The sequence below is a fragment of the Lonchura striata genome, chromosome 14, assembly GCF_046129695.1.
Source record: "Lonchura striata isolate bLonStr1 chromosome 14, bLonStr1.mat, whole genome shotgun sequence".
In the NCBI taxonomy this organism is placed as follows: domain Eukaryota; kingdom Metazoa; phylum Chordata; class Aves; order Passeriformes; family Estrildidae; genus Lonchura; species Lonchura striata.
Genome location: NC_134616.1, coordinates 12,622,429 through 12,649,454, shown reverse-complemented (window position 1 = coordinate 12,649,454; position 27,026 = coordinate 12,622,429). Strand labels below are relative to the sequence as shown.

General features: G+C 44.0%; 1 protein-coding gene across 4 annotated transcripts in view; it reads left to right on the top strand.

The window, feature by feature from the left end:
• The window catches only part of MAMLD1 (mastermind like domain containing 1), a 249,775-nt gene that overhangs the window by 169,178 nt on the left and 53,571 nt on the right, over positions 1-27,026 (top strand). Inside the window, exon 1 of one of the 4 annotated variants that reach the window (XM_077786559.1) lies at positions 1,679-1,771. The exons of the other annotated variants lie outside the window; for them this stretch is intronic. The gene's annotated coding sequence lies outside the window, so the exon portion shown is untranslated. Of the gene's footprint in view, positions 1-1,678; positions 1,772-27,026 lie in introns of those variants that run through there. 4 annotated transcript variants of the gene reach the window in all.

The following is a 27,026-nucleotide window of genomic DNA, read 5'->3' as shown; positions in this document are numbered from 1 at the left end:
GGGAAGAGGCGGTGGATGCTGCGGGAAGAGGCGGTGGATGCTGTCGGGGGCGAGCGGGAGCGGGGACCCGCCGGTGCTCCCGGCACCGCCAGCCTGCGGGGTTCTCGTGTCAGTGCGGCCGGGCCGGCTCAGCCATCGTCCGGGGATTTCCAGCTAAACTTGGATCAGACAGGCAGGGGAGGATAAACCCGTCATCGCCGGGGGACTCCGCCGGGAGGGTGTCACGCGTGGAGGGACTAGCGGTGGTCCCTCCAGTGTTATTTTTTAAATAATTCCTGGTATTTGCGTTGGCAGCCGCGTGCCGGGTTATTTTGGGAACCTGAAGCGCACGTTCGATAGGCAGGATTGTGAACAAAAGGCTCGTCCGAGCCCCGGAGGAGCCCTGGGTTGTTCTGACGGGAGCGTGGAGCGCGGCGCTGAGCCGAGCTGCGGGAGCGCGTGTGCGGGAACAGCCCCGAGTGCGGGCGCTGCTGCCGGACCGTCCGTGTGCTCGGAACAGAACGCGTGAACAAAACGCGTGCTGACTCACGCTTTAAACTGTTTTGGTTTCTGATGCTGTGGTTAAGATCGGGGTTCAGAGCAATGGCACGGTAAACACGGCGCTCGCTGGCTCGGTCCCACGTCCCCCCCCTCCAAGGAAGGGGCTGCCCCTCTCCCCCGTCAATAGCCGGTCCCTCCTCCCGGTCCCTCCTCCGCCGCCTCTCCCGGCCTGTTGCTCGGCCCGGAGGAGCGCCGGTGCCGGGGGCACCGCGGCTTTTGTTCGTCTTTGGCTGGAGGGGAGTTGTCACCAGGGTGACTCGGAGGGATCCCGGGGAGAACGGCCGTTTCTGGGAAGAAAACGGGCTTTGATTTCCTTTCACACCGCCTCCCCCCCCCCGGCCTCCCCCCGGAACAATAAATTAAAAGGCCGCTTTTGTTTTCCACGGTGCTCCCGGCGGGGGGGCGGCGGAGCCCGGGGCCGGGGAGCGGGGCGGAGGCGCCGCGGAGCCGCGGCCGGGCGGGCAGGTCCCGGCGCGGCGTGCGGGGGACGCGCGGCCGTCTCGCCTCGTCCCGTCGGAAGCCGCTGAACGCTGCGAGGAACCTCCTGCAAGAGCCTTCCTCCGCCGGCTCCTCCTCGGGCCGCGGGGGCACCCCGCGGTGCCTCCCCGCCCCGCCAGGGGGGATTAGCTGCGTCTGGCCCCTTCCGCGGGCCGGGGGCGGAGGCGCCGCGCTCCCCCCGCAGCGCCGCCGCCGTGCGGCCGCCCCGGCTGGGGCGGAGGGCGGGCTGTGGGAGCGCCGTGAGGGCGGAACGCTCCCCCGCTTACATAACGCCAGTCTTCCCCCACTTAGCCCCGTAATCCCCGGGTAATGCCGAATGCCGGTGCCCCGGGGGGCTACGGGGCAGGGGGCGGCTGCTGCTCCCGGAGCTCCCCCTCTGGGCCGAGCTGATGGGGAGATAAAGCTGCTGATGTGCAAGATGGACCATATGGTGCCTCCGGGAGACAGGGAGCCGGAACGGCCTTGAACCCGCCGGTCCCGGCAGCTGGGTGCTGCCTCCCCCGCCCCGGGCTCCCCCCGGCATCCCCGGGCCAGCGGGGCCCCGCCGCCCGCTAACCGGGCTGCCCGGGACGTGCCCCCGTTGCCGGGGCGGAGCAGCGTGCCCGGAGAACGGCGGCGGCCGAAGGCACCGAGAGTGCCCGGGGGAGCCCGGGGACCGGGGGAGCCCCCGCGCCCGGCGGGGCTTTTCCCCGCGGCCGCGCTCCCCGAGCGCAAGGCAGCGAGAGCAGTCTGAGTAAGTTACACGCGAGCACCTAAAAAAGCAGCGATCTAGTGCTGGCACTGCCCATTTTCAGTCCTCTCTCCCTGCCATATGTTTAGAAGGGAGAAAAAAAATGCACTTTGGGAAGGATGCTCTCAGCTGAAGGAGGAGGTGGGCTGGGGGGCGAGGTACAAGGAAATTCCATGTTTGGAAAGCATTAGCAAGGGGTGACTTCTAATGTTTTCCTGCGACTGACGTTGACAGTGACACACATGTGTGGGTTGATATTGGAACGTCACAGAGTTTTTAAACTCAACCAGGAAATAGTCTGTTGCTCAGGGATAAAAAACAAATAGTCTGTACTGTAGGGCAGGTAACATGCAGTTAACAACCCTCGAGTGAGTGAAAAGCTGCTCAATGTTCACAATTGAGCAGCTCAAATTCGATCGAGCTTTTTATTTTCAGAGGGTTTTTTCTCTTTTTTACATGTGGTTTTTCAACTCTATTTTTACTCCTTTTAAGTAGTACTTCAAAATCAAAAAAGCACATATTGACAGGGCTTTGCTTTTGGTCCCTTGTAACTGAGCATTCTGAACTATGTAAAGTCTCTTGGGTTTTTTTAATGCTAAGGTAGTTGTTAGAGGGTTCAGAGACGAATTAGTAATTAAAGGAGGCAGTTATATTTTAAAAAATTTTTGTATTCCTTCCTCTTAACACAGGTAGGAGTGTTTAATAAATACAATGGGTTTGGTTTTGTTTTTTACTGATCTCTTTGTAAATGTTACAGTGTGGTAGCATTTGGAGACTTAAAACGGGATTAGGAAGCTGTTGTGCTAGATGGATCCTGAATATGCAGGAAGATTTACTGGAAGAGTTCATGATCCCAGGTGTCAGGGTGATACTCTTGCCCTGACTTAAGAGGTCACTAACCTGCCTGGGTGTGACTGTAGGACAAGAATTGACCCAATAATGGGCTTCATGAGAGAGAGACAAAAGTTAGGGAGGGAGAAGGAAACACAAGGGCAAGAATAACAGTAAGATAAATCCCTGTGTTGTCCTGTAGGTTAAGTACAGTGCAACTCACTGGTTCCCTGTAATTTAATCAATAAATGTTCTATGTTACAGTTGCTACTTGCTACTCTGATAAAAGTCTACTTGCTACTCTGATAAAAGTTGCTTTAAAATAACTCTTATGAGTACATAGCCATGGAAAAGTCAAGTAAATCTTGTAGAAACTGTGACAAATGGGTTTATCCAAACTGGGGGATGGAGTAGTAGAAGGTTGAGTTCCTGAAATAGGGATAGGGGTAGAATCCCCAGGTTTTCATTGTTCCCTGGTGCTGACTGTGTCAGCATTTTTTAGCGTTTAGGCGAAGGTTAAGTTCTAAGACTATAAGTTACGATTCATTAGTAATTGGTATGGTCTCCAAATAAAGATAGTTAAATCAGTTTAAATGGTGCTGGCACCTCTCCAAGGAGTCCTCTTTATATCTGGCACATTTGCTGCAAACTTCTTTGAGGAACAATTAATATTGTACACTGCTATATCATCCTCTGTGGGAAGAGCAGTGATGTAACTCACTATGAAGGCTTTCTACCTGATGTTCCAGTTTGACTTGCAATGTTTAAAAAAAACCCCAAAACCAGCATTTTGAACTGAAGGAAGCAGAAAACACACCAAGGCTTTGTGTTGAACTGTTTTATATCAATATTGATTTTTTAAGGGGGTTTGTGTTATAAAGAGGGAGCTTTTATCCCCCTGAGCTCTTTGGCAATTATCTTCCTGCCATAAATGTTGATACGCACATAATGGATGTAACTAAAAAATCTCCTTATCCCAGCAGAAAAGGCTGACTGTTTGTTGGAGCAGAGAGAATGCTGAGAGTGTGAATAGACAAACCCATATGTCGCTGGTGAGAGAGATAAATGATGGACGAACAGGAGTTGGTTACTATGGATCAGCACAATAAACCAATTCCCATCATACACCTCTCTTAATAATATACCAGTCTCAATGCCATTGATGGGTAACCTAGGTAGCACCAGTCAACTGTAAGTTTTTCAACTGTTCTTTTATACGTATCAAACAGTTGGGACATTTCTAATTTTTTCAGATGTTGAGTGCTAAAATTACACGGAACTTCCTTCCTTGCCAGTAATTTTGAAGGGGAAATTCAGAGCACAGCTGTAAAAGGCCAAATGTGCATGATACCACTGTGTGCTTGTAGTAAGTTTTGTGTTGTGCACCCATAAAAGGGGTACCCTTGAAAAGACAATAGCTGAAAAAATACATTATGAAACTGATTGGGTGTATAGTACTGCCCTCATTAGGGTTGTTTCAGGATTGGAATGGCTTTTGGAAGATACTGGAATAGTGTTTTAAATGAAAACAGAAAAATGCTGTTTAATTTTTAAAAACAGCCCTGTAGAACAGGCAGTGATCAGTACCACAATTCTAACTTTCTGTAACCCATTTCAGGACTGCCAGCAGCTGAAGAGAAAGTTTGCAAAACAGTCTGTGCTTGTATCATGGTCTCCTTTCCTTGTTCTGCATTATCACTGTTAGTGCTTTGCACAGAAAATTGAAGTCTTTGTCATTGAGAGGTTTCACTTCACGTCCTTGTCTTCTGGTTGCAGAAGACTTCTTGCCTCCTTGTCTTCTCACTGCAGTTGCTATGGAATGGTGTGTTAGCTCAGTTCACAATGAAAGTGTATCTCAGGGTCACAGCATAAGCAGGGCTTGTGGCTCTTAGGATGTGACTCCATGGTTTTAGAAGTCACCAGTTATGCTACCAGAGAGCAGTGCAGTCAGTGGGATAACTTGCAAATGCAAATGAGTTGGAAGGAGTACTTATTCCTCTTGGGAGCCCTTCTCACTGTGCTCCATTTCATTTTATTAAATAGAGGGAAAATTATTACTAAGTCATTACTTTCCTTTAAAAAGAAAATACTTATTTTGTGCAACATTTACTTGCCAAGTTGCAGTAGGTCTTTGAGAGCTGTTACCCTTGGTGTGCCCCTTGGGTTAACTGCAAGGTGTTCATTGGGTTGGGTGGTAGGAGAGTACACCCAGCTTTCTCCTTCCAGGGCCCAGCCTAGCAGTCCTTTTTCATTTTGTAGTGGATGAGGCTCAGATTTGATCTAGGAATTATGGGCTCAAGGGTCAGGCCCTTCAGTACAGACAGAGAATTGTTTTGTGCCTCCACCCTGCTCATTCTTGCCTGATGGGGGAAGCTAAACGGAAGCAAAGCAGGGCTCAGCGTTCTATCTCTGATGGATGAATTTTACCTGGCTCCTGTGGAGAACCTGTTGTGCCCAAAGGGAAGAGCAGAGGAAAGAGCTGTGGGTTTCCTTCCTCCCCTCCCTACCCACTAGCCAGCTAGCCTGCCTGGGGACCATTTGCTGTGCCCAGGGAGTGTGTGCGTGGCTGGAGGCTGTGTCCGTGGGGCCAGTGGAGCCGCTGGGGCCCAGGCGTGGGAGATGCAGCGGGATGCAGGATTTCATACGGCCCTTTGCTCGGAGCTGCCTCCTTGCTACAATGAGCCATTGATAAGCGCTGACCTGATTAAAGTGCTGCTGCTCACGGGATGCTGGGGTGCACCCTGGGCCTCTGGCAGGGCCTGCCAGGCTGCCCAGAATGCCTCTTTGGGAATGGGTGTCCAGACTGAGGAGGGGCAGACCAGAATTCACTGGAATGTCCTGTCCAGAGGAAGGTGTCATATTGTGACTTGTTGAGATCCATGGTGCTTTTCCCTGAAGGGACTTGGCAGTTTTATTGATAAAGGAGTGTTACATAAGTACCCCATCAGGCATGCCCTAATTTGTTAATAATTGATGGTCTGGGTAGTACAGAAATGCTGGTGGTGTTAAAGCACTTCCATGTATATCTGCAATCTCTGCAGGCCCCCTGCTCGACTTTTACTTCAATTGTAATACAGGCATTTTGTTTTTTTCCCATTTGGTTTTGGGGTTATTTTTATTTCCTTGGTGATCACGCTGCAGGTGCCTGTTGTGCCTTCCCTTTTGGTCAGGGACAGCTGGGTACTCAGCCTGGTGCAGGCAGGACCGAGGTTCCCTCTGCAGGGCCGGGTGTTACACCCCCGTGTGTCACCCCACAGCAGGCAATCTCTTGAGTGGCAGCAGCATTAGTCAGGGAGAAACCTGTCCCTTGTGCCTTCCACCTTTGGAGGGAAAGTATCTGGTGGGAACGGAGGCAGGGTTGCCTCTGCAATTCCTGCACCAGGATTTGCCAGCACGGGAGCCAAGATGCTCCTCACACAGCACAGAACAGGTGCCCTTCTGTTCACCCCCCTGTTGATAACAGGCTGTGTTTGCATGGATTTAGAACCTGGCTACTTTCATGTGCCACAGCTAGAGAGATTGAAAATAACATTTACCTCTGCTGACACACATACAAAAAAATACTTACTGGGTGTCATCATCATGATCTGGCTGCCTCTTTCTTTTTGCATGGTTTTTCTTTACTGTGTAAGTTTCTTTTTCTCTAGAATTCAGTACCTCAAAACTCCAAGTAGTTACACCTACCCCAGACCTACCTGTTTATTTGTGTTAGTGTAACCCAGCACATTTATTCTGTTGAGGGCAACGAAACCCATTACCTGCATTAAAATCTGAAGCAGCAAGGTAACTTTCTAGTCATGTTGTGAAATACAATGCCATTGTTCGCTTTTATTAATGTCTCGAGGTGGATTACACGGTGGTTAGAAGCCTGTTCTGCTGGGCAAAAGACTGTCTGTAATTTCAAGTGGTTGATCCTGATCAGGCAGTTGGAGCGGCTGCAGCAACAATCCCTTGGAGCTCTAAATCACATTTGTCACAAGATCTGCCTGGTAGTATTGGCTGCTCCAAGACTTACACCGACTTCTCAGCATTCCATCCCTTTGGTTGGATCACAGCAGTGAGGGACTTGCCAATCTTCCCTGTTCTTTGTGCCTAATTCTGAAAGACTGGCAGGCTTTATGCTCTGTTTTCTGAAGAGGGCCCAGCTTTACTAAGCTGCCTGTCTGTCAGGGATTAATTTAACCTCTAATTACTACATTTTCTTCACAGTTTGCTGCACATGAGCGTGTTGTAACAAAAGCACAAAGAAGTATGTCATTTTATTTAGCCACTACTCTGAAATTAATTTAGGGGGTACAGAGTCAGATCTGACACACTTGGTGTTAAAATAATTGTGCTGGCATTAGAATTAAAGTACATAATCTTGTTGTTTCTAATGATACAACAGTACTAGCGTAAATAGTGTTGTTAACTCGTTAGTTATAGCCAGAGTAATAGAAGTGATATCTACTTACAGACCAACACTCAAATAAACATCTCAGCAAAAGTTTCCCCCAAATAATTCCTGGTTTCCTCAAAGTAATGCCAGGTATTCTACTTGATTCCCATCTGACATTCTGGTTTAGGATTACATATCTAAGTGTAGTTTGTTGTTTTTTCTCAAAAGGTCTGCCAAATTGCAGTAAACAAACATTTATGATGGCTTGGGCTTCTTCCAGCCTGGATAATGATTTTTGATTTTTTTTAACATGTGGCATCATGGGAACAGTACAAAAGGCCTTATGTCCTCTTGTCCCTGCTCACAGTGACATCAGCAGTGCCACAGTTCACAAGGAGAGCAGCCTGCTGTCTTGAAGGGAGTCAGTCTGCTCCTGTTACAAAACATGAGATGACTTTCTTCTTTTCCCATTCTGTAATATTTACAACGAAAGTGTCAGTTGTTGTGGGTTTTTTTTGTTTTGGGAAGGTTAGGTTTGGGAAATGCAGCTATCTCCAGTTTAGGTAAATGTAGCTAAAACATAGCTAAATGTTGTTTGTGTTTAATCAGATGTGCAGGAGCGGTCTTGTCATCCAGCACTGTATTCATCAACTCTGAGCCAGGTTTGTTAAAATGATTTTGAAAATGTAATTTCTCATGTAAGGTTGGACTTGAAAAATCATTAATTACATACTAATAATTTATTTCAAATGGAAACAGAAGATTGGTTGTATATTTTTGTGTCGTGCATTGAGTTACAAAGCATGGGCCCAACTCAGTAATTCTCCTTCAGTAAAAACTGTAGGTATATTTGATGGGAAACTTCCCCTAAAGATTCCCCAAGGTCAGGTAGGACATAGTTACAGAGTCACAGCTTGTATTTCCTTTCTCAAATGGAGAATTGATGTGGCATCGTTATCCAGACTTGTGACAACAGTGACACAGGATTGCCAAAAAGACTAATGGGAGGAATGTGATGATTGATTCTCTTTACAGTAGTATATCAGATTATTTCTCTGAATTCTTTCTTCAGTTCTCTCAATTCCTAAACTGTAACCAGTTACTGTAATTATTCACTCTAATTACTTCCGATCTACAAGTAGATCGAACATGAATTAAGATCGACTGATGTGAGGGAGGGGGCGTTCTGTGAGCTGACAGTCAGGTTTGGAGATGCTCTCGCTGGTCAGAAGTTCCACAGGATGGTTTGGTAGCTCTGTGGAGCAAGTGGGATTTTTTGTGGATATGAGTTTTCATATAACAAGCCAAGGCTGAGTTATACTTACTCTAATTTCAAAGTTGTCAACATTTTTTTTCGAAAGGCCTGAATATCTGTATATAAGTATTGCTGGAGGCAGTTTTAGGAGTAAATAGTTCCTAGGTTCTTACTTGCCCCTTGTAAAATGGGAATGATGGTGTTTTACCTTTGCCTTCACACTAAGTTTCCTTAACTACTTAAATAGTTCATAAATCATCCATGCTTGTTACCAGATGAAGTCTTTAGAGTCCTTTCAAATAGTTGGAAATTATATTCAAAATAAAGGCAGGTATATCCTCCTGGAAAACCCCCTTGCTGTGAACAACAGTTTTATTTCTTTGCTTTGGCTGTAATGCCAATTTAAGTGGATTTTTAAAAAATATTTTTCTCCTGATATGACATTATAGTATCTTTCTTTTTGCTGAAACTTCAGAATTTCATGTAGGGGTAAAGAAAATATTTAAAGACAAAAATGGCATCTACCCTCAGGCATGTGTTTTATTGTTTAATTCTCTGTCATGGGTTTTCATGGGTTTAAGTTTTCAGCTATAGTAAAAAAGTTAGTATTTTACAAAGACAGTTCCAAACACACCAGTAGCTTTGTCCCCAAGCGTTAGTATACAACATTTAGTATGTAAACATTTGCATTATTTTAAGAATAATTATGTACAATTAATTTTATGTGGTTATCAGGATGGATACTGAGTATAATTTCACTTTGCTGGGACTAGTTACTTAAAATCTTACTAGGATTTTCACAAGTCCAAGTTTATATAAGGAAATAATTTCTGAATGTATTTGATACTTCAGTAACCCAGTGGGTCTTGTTGATGGTCAGGTACTTTTAAGGACCTCACTTTTTCTGTTACCTTACTTATTTTCTTAATTAATTTTGTTGATTTAAATAAATTCACACAGAGAAAAGCTCAAGTTTATACAATCTTCTAGTCAGAAATACAGGCAAAAGGTTTTGATCTCTGACTGTCAAATGGTGACTCATTAAAAAGGAATTTTTGTTCCTCCCTTTTCAGAGGGTTACTCACTACCAAGCAGTAAATATCTAGTTTTGATGCTACTGCATTGAAATGCCTGACATTGTTGGTATATTAAGTCCAAAGCCTGTAAGACTGTTTGTTCACAGGCTTCACGGGTTTTTTTGTTTGTTTTTCTCGATTAAAGAAACCCGTTGGGGGATTTTCTTCAAGCTCTACCCTGTCAATTTGAGTACAGACTTTGTTTGGATTTTAATAACAGAGGACCCTGTCCATACTTTAAGCAGTGGGTCATTCAAATTATTTTTAAAAACACATGACCAAGCAAGCAGCAATCTCTTTCTAATTTTGCATTGGGTAACATTAGACAAGGACATTGGAATTAATCTAAATCAGAAAAATTTTCTTTGTTTTCCACATCAAGGGTTGTGTGCTAAGCATTTTCTAATACTGTATAGTGTAAAGCTGCAAATAAATTGTACTGAAGAGAGACAGACAAAATCCAGCCCAAGGCATACCCCTTTTCTCTATTTCCATATTAATTTTGACTCTCTGAGACATCTCTTTTGTCTTCCTGTTCTTACCTATTCTACACGTTTGATGGAAGAGCACAAAGGCATATTTGAATCTTCCATCTCATCTCTTCTTAGGAATGAATTTGTTGGTTTGAATTTATATAGCATTGGAAAGACGTTTTCTTGGTTGTAGCAACACTTGTGTTTGACTTGAAGCAGAATGAGAGTGCATTTGGGCTTTTCAGTACTTATGAGACATGAATCTTGGTCCCTGATCCCAGGAGGTAGATCAGACTTAATTTCAAGTGAAGGTCCTGCATCTTCAAATAACTGCCTGTGTCAGTTAGAGTTCAATATTCTTGAATTCCAGAAACGTAGATGAGTCAAATCTGAAGTTTAGGGCAAGTGTGAAGGATGTAAGAGAAAATGTAGCTGTTTCTTCTGACGGCGCTCTCCCCTCCCCTTCAGGGCTCCCACAGTCTGTCAGCTGTAATGGAGTGATTTGATTACTTTGTAGTGTTAAGCTAAAAGAATAAATCTGAGAGCCTTGGGAATGGGGAGCCAATCCAACAATCAACACCAAACAAGTTAATAAACGTGGAGCGTTTCTGCTCAGTGCTGCTGTAGAAATGCTAGTTCCAGAAACGCTTGGGGCAGCCGTGGCCATGGCCCAGTCAATTAGTGTAAGTACATCCCCTGTACACACCACCATTAGCTGCATGCTGGGGGCTGAGCTCCCTGTTTGAAGGAGAAGCGTGGTTTTTTCTGCTGTTTATGAATTATGAAGATGTTGAATGTCTCAGGATAAACTGTTCATTGCTCACCACCTCGCTTCCTATTCTTCTACATACCTAGAAAAAGCTTGACTTAGGCTATCTAAATTGCCCTTTCATTAAAATCATTTTGGCCTTACACATTACCTACAAATTTCTATTTTCCTGTTGTCAGTTCTTCTCTCCCCCAGCCCAGCCCAGCATCCCACAAACTAGCCAGAAATAGAGCATTTTGGTGACTGTCCACAGAGGTGGTTTGAAATCCAAATGACACCTTCAGACTAGTTTCTGATGCCCACATGCCAGGCAGCGTCATTTGGAAAACAGTGTACATAGAAATACTGTGAGCTACAGCAAGTGTCAAGTGTTGCTGAGTAAGAAAACCCGTACTACTTGTCTGCATGGAACGACTGTGGATGTGGGTATTTCTGCAGATAAGACCTGGATTACGTACAAAGAGCCTTATGCTAGCCTGTAGCTTTAATTTTATCATATCTAAGAATGGCAGCAATGGCAAACTAGCCAGGAAATGACCAATTCTGGCTGCCCACAAGACCCCCCTGCAGAGCATTTACGTGTATGTTATTTCAGGGTATTCAGTGGCCAGCTAGTCCAGCAAACATCCATTTGTTGGTGTTCATGCCTGGAACAGAAACAGGTACAGCCCTTTGTACAAGAATGGCAGAAAATGTGCCACTGAGTGCTTTGCCATCTGCTTCTCAAACTGTAGCAAAGCAAACTGTTAAACTTTGCATGGAGCTTAGGGCTTGATTAACTTAAATTACCATCCTGTGGTACATGTTTGCAATGCCGAGGGGATTAGGTGGCATGTATTTTCAAGAAATACACGTTCATTATTCAGAAGGGTTATGCAATAACATCCAGTGGTCATTTCCTTTTGGAGCATAGCTGTGTTGGTAGTGTAGCTTGTTTGTTTGTGCATTCATCCTGCTGCATCCCGGCGAGGAGAGGACCGGCACTGCCGGCGCCAGCGGAGCCGCTCTGCGGCACCGGCCGGCCCGGCTGGGCTGGGGCTGCTGCAGCCACACGTGGAGAGCCAGAGACCCTGAGGTGAAGAGGTCCAAAGTACAAGGAGGCAGTGGTAGGGGAGAGAGAGCTGGGATGGGCTGGGACCAAAGGGAGGGCAAAGGCAAGGAGACAGGAGAGCTAAGGAAACTGGGCAGGTATCTGGGACATGATGGAGGCACAGCAAGTCCAGAACTGCCTCAGTAAGGCTGGAATCTCTCACGTGCCTGATCCACGAGGTCCAGCATCTCCTATGACTTCCATTCAAGCAGTAAGTGCTTCCTGTGTGCAAACGTGTTCTGTGCTCCTTGGACACTGACTTCCAGGCACTGCTTTTCTTTATTTCTGTTGTCTAAGTTCGCAACCTTTATTTTCCCTTGTACTCTTCCTTTCATGCCTTTGTTGTGGTTGCTCTGCTCCTGGGATCTCACCTAGTGTCGCCTCTCAAGAGGCAGGCAGAGCTGTGGCAGGGAGCAGCACTCCCCGTGATCACAGGCATGGCTTGGTTGGGTTTGTTTTGTCAGAAGGATTTTTCTTTGGGTGAGAACAGGGCTGGAGCAGCCCAGGTATGGCACAGCTGGCTGAATTACAGCTGCTGTTCCCTGTGCAGCTGCGGGATGTGAGCTGGTGCAAACACTGGAGCAAAAGTCGAGGTATGACTGCCCTGCTGTCCTTATTCTGTGAATTCACTGGTTCAGGCAGAAGCAGTGAGGGCAACTTTCACCTGGCCAAACTGCAGCTCACTGCCAGCAGGACAGCAATGGCTGTGTGAGCTGAGTTTTAGCTGCAGAAGTTGCTTAAGATGTTAAGTAAAGAATCTGGCCCTTGACACACATAGAACAGCAGAAGTGCCCGGAGCAGCATTGCCAGCCTGCCGCAGACTGGCTTTCCCTGGGCCAGCCTCAGGGGCATGTCTGCATGAGACCAGTGCACCACATCTGCATGAGACCAGTGCACCTTGCTGTGCACTGGGAAGCTAGGTCAGAAGATCATCTGAGCTGATAATTAAACATCTTTTCAAACCTCCTTCAACAGTAGTTTGGGATCTTAAGGTGGCCTTGGATTCTGTTAACCAAAGACGGTAATGTTCTCTTTTACAGCTGATTCTGAAGCATTGTAGCTTTCCTGAAGTAAGAAGATGTAATTCAGTGTTTATAAAAGCAGACATGAAAGTAAAAGACTCTTTGGTTCTCTCTGAGAGCTTTTTCAAATGTAGAAAGAATGAGTCACTCGACATTTCATTACTGAATAGGAGCTGATTTACAAGTGTGTATGCCCTGAGATGAATGTCGGTGGATGAACTCCAATAGTTTTTCCTCCATGACCATGCTGTAAATGGGCTTCAGCCAGTTTGATGTAATTCATTTTGTGGCACTGTGCTGTCTTTTGAAATGGAAGCATCATCCTTCTTATGATCTTGTGAATGCTAGAAGGCCGATTAACATGGGAATTCCTGATTAGCTTTAATTCAGCTCTACTACTCCAAGAAAGCATAGTTCCTGAATTGCACAAAGAAAGCCTCTTCAAGCACAGATCCAAATCGATGTACTGAAGATCCTGTTGGTAGGTGTGGTGACTGTGATTAATATTTACTTGATGTCTTTCATCTTCCAAGTACTTTACACAGAACAAGCATTTCATCTTCGCAAAAGATGTGTGAGTTAGGTGAAGTTTTACTCCCTTGGCTTTATTAATAAAGGCAGGGAAACGGAAGCAAGAAGATTAAAGTAGTTTGGTCATGGTTACAAAGAAGGACAACACTGAAACTGTGTAATTTCAGGTTTTTGAGTCCCAACTAATGTCTCTTCTTAGTAAGAAGAAGCAGGAGGACAGACTTTGGAGTAAGAACAGGATAAGAATTCAGTGAGGGATCACTTAGGCTTGTGCCCTGCCAGACTCTTCTCCTTCCTCCTCCCTTACAGAGACATTCCCACAGGTTGCCACTTGAGTTGCAAAGCACCTGTGGATCTTTCCTTAGGCTTATATAATGGCCCAGTTTAGTCATTGGTCTGGTTGGATCACTGAAAAATAAGTGTATGTTCAGATTTCTGGAATAAGAGTCTGTGCTGAAGTGAATATGATGAGATGCATATACTATTTTAATCAATTCAATGGCTTACTGCATTAGAAAGTGCTTAAATCACATTGTTGAATTTTAAGCATGTAAGGGATCTCATTAATCTGGAAGAATTACTTGTTTACCTTTGGTTTGGATATGGCTACTCACAGAGCTCTATTTGAGTATACACTGAAGTTTATTGCCACATCAAGGCCCTGGTTTGCAGCAAAGACCATGTCACCCTGAACTGGAGACGGGCAGGGAACCTCTTGAGGGCCCAAAGGTAGTTTTTGGCTTAAAGAGCTTCCTATTAAGAGGAGTCAGTGCACAAAGCTTAACATCTGAGAAAGTTCTTGTCTGAGAAAGCATCTGATCTTTTGAAAGGGAGGCCTCCTTGGTAGATGCATGAGTTCTGTGCATCCTCAATCTGGTTGTGCAGCTGGTTGACTGTAATGGAAACCCTCACCTGGGAGCCTCCCCTGGGAACCTCCCTCCTCCTGTGTGGGGAAAGGCAATTGCCTTTTAGTTCCTCCAATCCTACCTTAAAAAAGAAAGAGAATATGCCCTTGTCTGAAACTGAAATCCACTCTGAGATGATGGCCATAAAAGCCGCTTCATTTTGTCTAGATTTGACTGTAAATTGAGCCTCCTGTTTCACGTGGAGTAATGATTTTAATGCTGCAGTGAGGAGTCACTGGCTGAGAGAAGGGAGGCATGAGAGCAAAGCAGTGCAGCCCCACTCCCCTTGTAAGGCCATGGTTCAAATGCTTAATTAGTTATTTCAAACCAGTGGCTCTTCTCTTTTGAGGTAGGAATGATGTATCAGCAAAAGCTGACCAAATTGATGTAGCAAATCAATTCTATGGTAATCCGTTTATTTAAACTTTGGTACTTAAATTTATAAGCTCTTCTCAAGTGTGCCTGTGCTGCCGTTCATTAGCCCTTATTCTTTTATGCTCTTGCTCGGAGGTTTGTGCTGCAGATATTAAAATGGCCAGGACATGCCACTCGAAACTGCCTCCAAATGTAATTCAAGCAGGTCTGCAATAATAGTGCTAAAAGAAGAGCTATTTAGTGGCATTATTAATGGGCAAAGAGTTCAGGCAGGATTATGAAAAAGTAAATTTTTATTAAGAGTGGAGGAGCTAGAAGAATGGACTGATTGCCCTGAGTCCTCTGGGCCCTCGAGCAATCAATTTCCCTTTCTAGTATTCAGTTACTTGCTAATTGTATTGATTTTTATCAAATATGTGTACAAATCAATTTTATATTTTAGTGCTATTAAAAGCTTCCTTCCTTCCTTCCTTGCAGGCAATGCTGCTCTGATCATTCTCTTTGTCTTCCTTTATTTTAATGCTTTTATCCTAATGCATATTTTCGTTAGGACATGCATGGTTTTCGTTAGGACATTGAACTAAGCTGGGATTTTACCTCCATGCTCAGGGGTGGAGCAAATAGGCGTCAATCAGTCCAAAGCTCTGTGAAGTCAGTGGAACTGTCTGCTTAAGGAAAAATCGCAGGAAAGGGATGTGTGGTGTCATAAAATGGGTGGGTGCGAGTGACCACACAGCGTGACCCCCGAAGAGCAGGAAGCACAGCTGCCACCGGATGGGGACTGTGCTGCAGAAAGCTTGTAATGAGAAACAGAGGAATAAACGCTGAGCGTGATGCACTCTTACTGAGTAAAGGGGGAAATGAAGTCCGGGTGAGAAAAATGAAACTCTTGTTTTGTTAGGATGACCTCCCATTGCTGCTGCAAACCAAGTCAGGCACTTCAAGTAAAGTGGATGCTGGAGACATCTCTGAGCAGACTGAATGTATTGAGCTCTGAACAAAATAAAATAACATTCTCCATTTGTGTTTGTTTATGCCCATGGCGATTCAAATTGTTCCTGTCAAAAGTACCTATTTTCTGAGACAGCACACGCTTGTTCTCTCCTTTTAATGTGAGCCACACAGTTTGGGTTTGGGGAGAATCTCTCTGGCTGTGCATGGGCCTGAGGAATGGACTCATAATTTAAATGTTTGCTGTATGTACAGCACTACCAGTGATAGTGGGGACACTTTGAACTTTTAATGGTGTGAGCAATAGTCACAAGAACAAGGGAAGTTAGCACTCTGCTTTTCCACTTGCCTCAGACTTAATAATAAAACTGGAGAGTTTTTGATGGTGTGTTTTCTGCTCTGATGCCCAGGCAGTTAAACAAAATATTTTTATACTTTTCCTCAGGAAGTAGGAGTTGCAGTCACAAGTATTTGGGCATATACATACGTGGTAAAAATACACGTTACATTAGATCATCTATAGCAGTGGTCCATAGAGCAGTTTCTGTTTTACATGGATCACTTTTGGTCTTTTTGATTATGTTCTCCTTGGTTCCACTGATGTTTCTTCATCTCACAGCAAACCCATCTGGGAAAACCAGCAGAAGCCACAGCTTTCTCAGCCTCTCCTCCCTGCCAGTCGCTGCTCCCACAGGCAGAGGTGTTGTATGAGGAGACAGACCAGTGCCGTAAAAGCAGCATGGTGCTGGTTCCCCAGGAGCCCCAGAGAGCAGCTCAGTGGGGAGCAGGCATCCTCTGTGCCCATCACTCCCTCGCTGCCACAGTGGCTTTTCTTGTCCCTTTGGGGTGCTTGGGATTTTCAGATCCAGTGTAGGCACTGCAACCACCATCCTCAGTGTGTTTTAGGAGCTGCTTAGGAGGAAGCAGTGTTCTCCTGTGGCCCGTGTGTGCAGTGAGCTCCCTCCTGCATCCCCAGCCCCGGCGCCCGGCCGGGCGGGAGCCGCTTTGTCCTTGGGTCCGTACAGAGCACCTCAGAAGGAGGAATCACAGCCTGGATCAGCCCTGTGAGGGTCATTATAACACAGAGAAGATAAATGTACCGGTTCTGCTGGAGGCTGTCCTCAGGCTGTTTGTTATGTGTCTCTAACACTGTCACTACATCACACACTTCCTCGATCTCCGTATTACCCTACAAGCCTGTCTAATGGGATCCTCTGCTGCTGATTCCAGCTTACCCTGACCTACTTCTTTCGTGTGTCCCAGCAAGCTGTCAGGAGCTATCAGAGCACTGGGAGCTGAAATAAACACTCACTGAGGGGAAAAGCAAGGCTGTCTCTAGTGAATTTAATTAGCTTTGTTTAACTGGCTTGTTTGCTTTGTAAATCACATCATTTTTAGTCAAATTTAAGGGATAAAAAAATCTGTAATTAAAATCAAATGATGCACGACCTTATTAAAAGTCAAGGGTTTTAAAAGTTCTGTACAAAAAGTCATTTCATTTGTAACATATTTGCAGCGCTCTGAATATTTTAGGGAAAAGAAGGATGAAACTGAGATTCTTTTTGGTTTTGGCATCTTTTTTCAGACTGGAAGGAGATTGGGGCTTTTTGAATAATTATCTTTACCTTTTTCTGAACATGGGTTAAAAAATTGCTGTGGTATTTTTGTCAATATTTAAAGCTTGCTGCATAATATCTTGGAATGCAAATAAGGATTCTTACTGTTCCTTTCTTCCCTATGGCCTAAGCATCAGTATATTATGCATAGTTTGAATCCTTGCTGTTGTGTGAGGACATGCTTTAAATCCTGGCTTCCCTTTGCACGTCTGTTGCATTTTTGAGTGTTGGAACAGAAGTCATTGTAATTTTGACTCTGCCAGACAAATGAAGCACTGACTCGGCAAGTCATCACTGGGTTGAATTTGAAAGTGCTTAGAGTGTTTTTATCAGACAATACATTTTGTCTTTCAGGTACTTCACTGTATTTCAGTGTGGCACATACGTCTTCTAACAACTGACGTTCTTGCTCTTGTCAGTGTAGGGTCTAATCCTCGTGCTGTTGAAAATGATAAAAGTCCTATGAATTCCTAATATGTCTTATCAAAATCTGGCTAAAGTATAAAATGTCTGACCCCAACTTCTGATTCGTCTTCAGCAGAAATATGTTTCTGTCTTGCACCATGCATGCATATTGATAGAGCCTCCTGAGCACATGGTTTATAGAGATACCCTCATCCTTATGCTGAGCTGCAGCATGAACAGAAAAGGATTAAAGGACCACTGCGAAATTAAATGGGTATGCATTAACTTGTAGTGTGAGAAACAGTAAAATATTGGATCAAACTACTAGCCGAGAGTATGAGAGGAATTAAAAATCTGTTTGACAAAGGTGCAGAACTTCTTTGAATCTTTTGAAGAGGCTGTAAGAGTGGCTAACCTGTAGTACTGCACTAAGAATTACTTGTGGTAACAATTTCATTGAGGAGTATAATGAGCAGCCTGATTGCTCAATGATTTCTGAGTAACTCCCTGACTTAAGGATCACTGCGAGGTTTCAGGGAAGGAAAAGAGAAATGTTCTTTTCTCAGTGGGAGTTTTGGGAGGTCCCTTGGCCCCATTGGAATGCGTGATGCTGGAAGCTCTCTGCTGTGCCAGGAGTGGGAGTTGTATGGATGTCTTAAAAAAAGATACACAGAGGGAGACTTCAGTGGCTTGACAAAATGGAATTGAAACAAGAATAGCCAAGTGAGGTGGGTAACTGAGCACCAAGTGGTTGAAGTCAAGTGACCAAGTTTGTGGTCTTTCAGCAATAGGGAATGCGACAAGGAAAGCTGAGACATCCCAGTTCAATATCTTCAATGACTCCACTGAACACAGAGCAGAAAATTTGAGGTATTATAACTTCAGAAACTTTGCTCGCATTCTGTGGCTTTACTGGATCCTGTATATATCCCTTGTGGATTGAGGTCTTAAGTATTTTTGGCATCTGTAGCTGAGCTGTGTAGAGTGGGAGGAACACAAGTACTGCTCCTGGGTCATTGCTTCAGAGAAAGTGGCTGAGGTGCATATTGTGGAGTTTTTATCACAGGCATAGAAGCAGACATGTTTTATAATCTGATCCAGTGTGAATAGCAAGACAAAATCATAGTTGTGATACCCTAGCAAGAGGCGAGTGGTGGAGCAGGGAGGTAGGAGGGGGCTAAAGCTAAATGCTCATTTGGATCCATTAGCTGCTGAGCACTGCTCACTGCAGCTGAGAACTGGCTGTGAGGACAAGGAGACCTCAGCGCTGTGGGAAAGTGGGAATTTCGTGTGTTTAGCAACAAACATGTGATTAATAGCTGTGTGCCTGTCATCTCTGCGACAGCACTGTCGTTCCTCCATTCATCCCCACAGCTGTGGAGGAGGGGAGCAGGAGAGGGGCTCTGCTCAGGGTGGGGGGGATGTGTGCTCTGGTAGGAATCCGGAGCTGAGAAAGGGACCTGTCCCAGCACCTCCTTCTGCACTTAGAAAACTGCCCGGTGTGTTCTGGGCACCCCTGTAATCTGACTAATAAACATTTCATTCCAAGCTCCTCATATTTGGCTGTGGTTCTGTTCAATGAGCCTTTGCTTAGAGGACACAAAAAGGGACAAATGTTCATAAGGCTTGAGTCGTTTAACTTAAATCAACCTCCTCCTACCCACTATTGACAGATCAAGAGAACCAATGAGGCATGTTTAATTACACATACACACAGTTTACAATTAGTCTGCAGACTGATTTTTTTTCTGATTTTTTTTCTCCTGACAACACAAGGAAAAATTTGGTCCTGCAAGAGGTCTTACTGAATGTAAGGCAAGCAGGGCTGCAGAGGGCTTTTTTTTTTTTCTTTTTAAATGTAAGTGGAATATCTTCTAGGTCAAATGATTTAATCTGATGCTCTAATGTGACATGGTTTAGCAATCCTTCTGCTCCCCTTCTGCTTGCAATAAGTGACAAAATATGTCTTCTTGCTTGATAAATGGGTTAACAGTATTCACAAGGCAGGTAATAGAAATCCATATTAATAGGTGGAAATTGGCTCTTGATGCCAGGCAGGAGAGTCTAATGAAAGTATTATTGTTTAAGCTTCCAGCTCCTTTAGAAGCTGAAAGGTAAATGCCTGTATTATGTTCTTATTACCTATTTATCACACCATATAGCTGAGTGGATATTTATTAAATTATATTCATGTTTAATGCCTGTTTGTATACTTTTCACTCAGTGTGTCCTCAAAGGAAATTCCCTGGAAATGTTTCAGAAATGCACAACTATTTTCCCATTCTCTTTTTATAAAGCAAACCTATTGTTGCCAACTGTCAATATACAATTGGCTTGGAAATTAAATAGTTTCCTGCTAAGCTGTAAGAACCAGCTAATCCTGCTCTATTTAATTTAGGAAATAAATATTTAAAAATCTGAAAAACACACGGTATTTTTTGGGTAGTGTTGATTCTTTTTTAGTCTTTGAAAATACCTGAGATCCCAAGAGTTGGGCTTACCTATTTTCAGCTTTAATTTAGCATTAAATTGCTTCATCAGGGATTTTTTATGTGACCTTCTGTATGTTTGTGATTCTTTTGAGAATATTTAAAATAGTACTGAATACCATCAAAGATAAGAAATTAGAAACCTGTTTATTAATACACCTACTTATCGTGCTTCTCCAGTTTTACATTCTTATTTTATTCTTAGGCAGCACTTTCAATTAATTCCATCTAGATTAAAAGGGGGGAAAAAAAGAAAAGGAAGAAAGCTAAAAGAACAAAAAGCTAAAACAAAAAACCCAGCACAGATCAAGTATTCCCACATAGCTTTGACCTGGAGTGTGCTGGGATCTCAAGGGCTTTTCTGTGCATCCTGGGAGGCAAAAAAAAAGAAAAGTGGGCTTGCATTTTTTTCCACCATATTATTTCCAGTTCGTCCCTCTTGTCAGAGCACTGCGGGGTGATGCAGTCACAGTGAGTCAGGTGAGGACCAGGGCTGATAGCCAAAGGCTCCTGGTTTTCTGTATGCCTTGTCCGGCAGTCACACCACTTCTTCCTGACCCAGCATCCTGCACTCACAGACCATGCAAGAGAGATGCCCAGCTGGAAATCTCTGCCAGTTTATTTAAGCAATCCCAAACAGGACGTTTGACTGCCACTCTTACACTGAGAAGTAGCTGTAATGTGTAGAAATCTGCAGAGTGTAATTCTTTTCCTTCACCAAGTTACTTGCAGATGACTCAGAAATGCCTGGGGCTTAGTGCAGGTGGCTCCTGTGCTCACACAGAGCCTCAGCAGCTCTCACAGGCACCCTGGCCAGGCATGAAACAGCCCAGGTGAAATGCAGGGGCTCCTACCCATGAAATCATGCTGGAGGGATCAGGCTGTAAGATCTGGACTTAGAAATTACAAGAAGGCCAAGTGGTTTTTTTATTTAAAGGCTTTGATAGCTCTTGTCTGCTTGAAGTTTAATTTCAGTAGAATATTGTATTGATCCATCAGTGCTATCTGTTGAATACTGCCATTTGAGCCACTCTGGCTTGTTTATATTAAGGATAAATAAATAACCCAGACCTGCTGCACACATTGCAGCTCTCTGCAGAGCAGGCAATAATGCAAACACTTCTGTAACAAGTGGGTTAACCACTTTATCACTTTCATTAAAATTTTGGTGCCACTGCCCTTTAAAGACCTAATCTTTATCGTTAGTGGGTTGTAACAATGCCCACTGAACATACTTTCAAGTTAGAGAGACTGAAAAAAAAATCTATATAAAAGAATACCATGCTATGCTTCACATAGTACTGATTTACATTATTAATGTAAGAGAACAATTCAGAAAACAGTTGTAATCATGCTTTTTTTTTTTTTTTTTTTTTCTAATGGTGTGGAGTCAATCAATAAATCAGTCTTCAAGAGTATGTGGAGCATATGTGCCAGTAGCAGTTCAAGCAAATTTTAGCAGGTTTATTGGGTTTTGAAACTTTAGGTATCTTGGATTAGCTAATATTATTAATGTTTTAAGAGCCATTGCAAGCTCTTCGATTTTGTATATATATAAATACATATAGACTAAGAAGTTTATATATATATATGACTGTATGCATATGTAGAGATGTAGAGCAACTCCTTCTGTTAAGCATTTTAGTTGTCATGGGAATAAGTTCTTCAAACTTACTCTTTCAGTTTTAATAATGTAAGTCCCTTCTCAGTACTTGCAGGTCTGCTTTACCTTTGTATTCACTCAGTTTGATGAAGATTCTGTGGGCTAATTAGTTTCATTTCTGCTTATGGCTGATATCTGATAATTTTCATTCTTTTGGCTTCTCAGATCTTGGTCAATGCTCTGGTGTGTTTGCTGTAAGCTGTGCAGGGAATGGTTGTTCTCTCTTCTGTACCCTGGTAACACATATTGCACCACTTGACTGGTTCCCCATTTTGTAACACCTTTAAAATATGGCTCTGAGTCAGGATTTCATAAAGCATATTGAATAGAAAAGTTGCATTTGATTCCTTTTCATGTAATGTGATAGTACAAGAGAATTTACAGCATTGGAACTCATCTGAGAGACACCCATAGTCACACTAGTATTTTCTGACCTGCCTTAATTTCTCTTCTTATTCTAGGCATCTGTAACTGATTGTTCATTTTTTGTTTAATGATGTTCTTTAACATGAAATTTTGTCAGTTGCTGTTCGGGAAAGTCCTTAATAAGATTTTTTTATTTTCTTGGTTTTTTATCTTACTCTCCAACAGTTTGAGCATATTTGAGTTATTTTGAGTTTGGATTCTGTCCTTGGAAAGTCAACACAAAGTGCTTAGCATGAGGCAGAGATCTTGTAGATCCTACAGTAACATAAAAGCAGCTTGTGGCACTGCAAACAACAGCAAAAGCACTTACAGGTTTAATGTGTTTGGATAGGAAATGCCCAAGAAAATGTATTTCTGAGCCCTGTGTTGTTTGTTAAGTCACACTGACGCACAACCGAGGGCCTGAGGAAAAGTTCAGGAACGGCAGAGAGCCAGGGAGGAACTCGGTGGTGGAGAATTTCTGTGGAGATAGTTTGTGGGCTGTTTATTGATTGCTCAGGTCATTGGTGAAAGGTCAACAGCTCTGCTGTGTCGGCAGATAAAGACACAGGAATGGCATGTTGAGGTCACATTGGAAAGGAATTCAGTCCCACTAAAGAAAGAACATTTTAAACCTTTATTTACTCAAAAAGGGTTGTGAGGTATTGAGCTTGCACATTTATGACCCTTCAGTGTGAGATTAACAAACCTTTTTCTCGGCTTTCCCTGGGAGTTTTCCCCTTTGCTTTACAATCTGCTTTTAGAGTTGAACCATTTTTAGCTCATTGCTTAATTTCTTGCTCCTGGTGTTGTGTCTGGCAAAGATTAGAAGCATATTTCCTTGTGCAAAGAAACACTGGTAATTTTTTCTGAACAACCAAATTTTGAAGCAATTATGCCCTATGGTTAATTTAATTTTTTCCCCCTTTTTTCCTCAAAGTGCCTGTAGAGTGCTGAGCCCTGTTTGTGTTTATCTCCACTGTGTTTTGCTTTAACCTATATGAAGGTAACTATTGCATGGCAGGGCTGAGATTTAACACATCTGAAAGGTGAACTGTTCAGGGCAGAATTTAAATCAGGAGGACTCGGGTCTTGTCTGAGTAAGGTAGTGACACTGCTCATCAGCTGCTTTGGGCTGGGATTTAGGCAGACAGTGAAAACAATCCTTTTCATTTTATTTACCTCCATTAGGAGCCAATTTAAATGAAAGCTAATAGGCCATTATTGCACTTCAGAAAAAGGGTTCTTACACAAACACTTAAGTTCATTATTTTAACTAACCCAGTGCAGATTTGTTTTGCAGTAAGCTTTAAGTAGATGGGGAGCAGTTTTCCAGATTTGGGGACCAAAACACCTGTCAATAAGCATGCTAATGTAAAGTCCTGGTCCAGACCTACCCCATCACCAAATTCCCCCTTAATCCCTGGAAGTGGTACAGGGAAATACAGCCAGACACAAACTGGGTGGCAAAGAGCATGTTTGTTTCCTTAGTCAGGTTGGGCATAAAGGCAATATGTGAACACGGTTAGCCTGTATAGAAGATGTGAGCAAAGGTTTGTGTGTTGGAAGCAAGGTTGCTGTGACTGATGATTTTAATATTGTCACTCAGTTTGGGCTTCTAAACTCCAAAATTACAATTAAAAAAAAAAAAAAAAAATCCCTGTCTCTTTCTTCAGTGACTCAGAGCTCCTGAGTTTATGATCAGGGTAGTTTTTTTAATTTTTTAGTATTAAAACTAATAAATCCTGCCTTTTAGATCTTCCAGGACTCAGGTAGTTGCTTCCCCCCTGCCAACCTTGATGCAAAGCACTATGTAAAAGGAAATATTTCTGCTTTTGATGAAGGCACTCAGAACTGCTCAGGAAAAGATGCTAAGGAATACTTCCAAGCACTGAGCCTGTCCCTGCATCCTTGTGCACATCCTGCATCATCACTGCTAACCAGGGCTTCTCCTGCTCAGCTTTATAGGTTGATATGTTCAGTGCAGCCATTTCTGCATCTCATAAAGAACACAGTAAAAAATAAACATCTCACCTGTGTTTTGCAGTCACCTCATCCCTGCTGTTCCCAGCAGATTGGACGTAGGTGGAAGGTGACTGTGATCCTCCAAACTGCCCAGGGAGCAGGGGCCCCCACCTGATGTGACTTCTCCTGCACTGTCCTGAGAGGACAGAACAACAGAGGAGCTGCTTCCAGCTGTTGGTGTAAAACAGCTGTAGTGGGGGCTGCATTTGGGGTGAAATTTTGATAAAATGTAGAAGAAAGCTATCCAGAGGCTAAGCCAAATGTGATGCCAAGCAGAGGATTTTTAGCCTTATTGATGTGTGGCAATACTACAATTCCTCAAAGGTTTTCTGAATACTAGAGAAGAGTTATGTTAGACCACTAATGACTGCAATTAAAAAACCCCAGCACAGTAAAAATGAATAAATTGAATTAAAAAAAAAAAATTAAGAAAAAAAAGGAGCCTTGAAGATTAAATGAATACACTGCTCCTTGCCTGTAGTTGCTGAATCACATCCTGCTCCATCCAGAAGTAACTACATGTTGGCATCTAAATGGCTGTTGAGTCACCTCTGCAATATGAACTGGTGATTTACATTCATACACCAGAAAAGTGTCTGTGTTTAATAGTGAAAAAAAAAAAACAACCCAAAAAAAACCAAAAAAAAAAACAAAAAAAAAAAAAAAACCAAACACCCAAACTGGTTTTTGCAAGAGACTGTCACAGAGGAAAAACCTCTTGATGAGGTTAAGAGTTCTATTGAGGACAGGCAAAATCTTGCAAGGGACCTGCCCCATGTAGCTGCTGGGTGAAGGTGCAGAGGTGCAAATACCCAGCTGGCCAGGAACACATCCAGGAGGCTGCTGCTGGAGGTGCAGGAGCTACAGCTCCCTCCTTTTTCGAAATGCATGGTCCCAAAACCTGAAGCAGAGCCTGGGGAGCAGACTCCTACAACTGCTGGCAGAGCACCGTGCCAGCACTGTGCCCAGAACACCGTGACCGTGTTTTCTGTGTGCGCCCTCCCCTCGCAGAGAATCAGCCCTTTGTCTGAACAACTCCTTTCTCCTTTTCTTTTCTTTCTGAACTTTTCAGTTGCTGACTGGGAAGCGGGGAGGGGGAAGGGGGGGCCAGCCTGCAAAGATGAAGCAGCTCATGAAAAGAAAGCTGCTGAATAGGCAGATTGTTTTATCTGGATGAGTTTTGTGTTCCTGACTGTGTTGCAAGGGAAGGTACAGTACAAACAGTATTCTGGCTCACACGTTCCTGCTTCAGCCAGGAGATCGCTCCTTCTGCTGCTGCTCAAAAGCCCTGAGCGTGTGTTATCTTTTTCCCCCTCCCCCTGAAGGTATCTGTTTGCTGCTGATGGCATTTCTGTTTAGTGAGGGCCATGTTGACACTGTAAGAAATGTGAATGTGTCTCGAGGATTCTGCAGCTGTGTGCGCCCCCACAAAGTGGTATTTCCTATGGCTGCTGACTCCAAAAGCGCCCTGTGTTCCCAGCCTCGTTTGCTTAACAGTCTGGAAAGAAACCTGGAAAGCTGAGGATAAAACATCTAAGTGCAGTTTAGGGGGAAATGTGGAAGCCCAGGCTTGGACTGGGGATCCCCAATTACCCTGCATTGGCTGAATCTTCTCCTGCTTCTCTCTTCTTCCATCAGAAAACTTCAGGAACAGCTGAGGCTCTGCTCAGCTGGTGGTTGCTTTGGTTGCCCATGTAATCCCAGGCTCTAACACGAGATGTGGTGGTAGTCTTTGAAATAGAGAGGCGATGGCCTCCGTATTATTAAAGGTCATCAGGCATCTGATACAAGCTGAAGGGACTTTGTGCAAGAAGAAGAGCAAAAAGGGTGTATAAATTTTAAAGGAAAAAAAAATGATGGTGAATTTAGTGCTTCACAGCAGGGAGGGCCAGGAGGTGGGATGTGTGTGTCCAGGCAAAATAATCCTGGTTAAATAAGTCCTGTTGATTCAGGGCCCTTGACAAGAAAATTCCTCCTTGAATTCCTTCTTGGGTTTTTTGCATCCTGAACTGTGTCAGTGAGACACTGAAACCCTCATCAGTGGTGGGAAGAGGAATGGTGCTGGTGGCCTCTTCTGTGCTGAAACTGTAATTTAAGAATAAGGGGGATTTTATGGCTGCTGGAAGTTTTCTGGTGTTTCATCTGAGAATAAAGTGCTAATGCATCCCCCCACTGAAAGGTAGGAAGCCAGTGAGCTGGACTCTCCTCGAACACAATGGCTCTATCTTGCTCTGTTATGCCACAAAGGAGTGGCTTGCTTAATCTCTGAAATTAATAGAGCAGAGAGGAAACGGCTCTTAAGGAGATGTGTGTCTGCTTCCTTCCTGTGTGGAGCATGGGGAGCCTGGGTCGCTGAGGCAATGTCATTTCACATAACTAGAGGGCTCTTCTTATAAAGGACGATTACAGTAAGCCTAGCAAGACTGGAATTTTTGACTTTTCAGGGTTTTTTTTTTTTTTCCCTGCTAGGGTGGCGGGGATTTTTGTTCAAAACCTGCTATATTATTTTGGTGGAAGATGATGCTGTGAGAGTTTGTCCCACATTTGTTTTCTCGAGAGATTGATGGGGTTTTTTTGAGGGGGGGAAGCGGGGAGGTGTCTGCCTGTTGTTTAGTGACATCAGAGAAACCAGCCTGCTGCTTCATTCCCTGCCACGCTTAGTACAACAGTCTAAATGTGTTTTGAGCTCTTGTCCTAGGAGAATGTCAGTTCAACCAGAATTAACGGAGTGTATTCTAGTAGAACAGCTCCTTTTTCACACTGTGTTGGCCCTTTATAGCAGTGTGTTACTCTTGGTGTGAAGCCAAATCGACTGATAAGCAATGCACTAGATTTTCCTGCACGTGGTCAAGGCTTTTCACATCTCTACGAGCATTTTTAGCTTTAGGAAAAAGGCCTAGTGCTCACAAAACTAAATCCCACCTAGCCACTTCAGAGGGAGGGAGAGGGAAAAATTGGCTTCCCAAGAAGCCGTCAGGATTTTTGAATTGCTTCAGGGA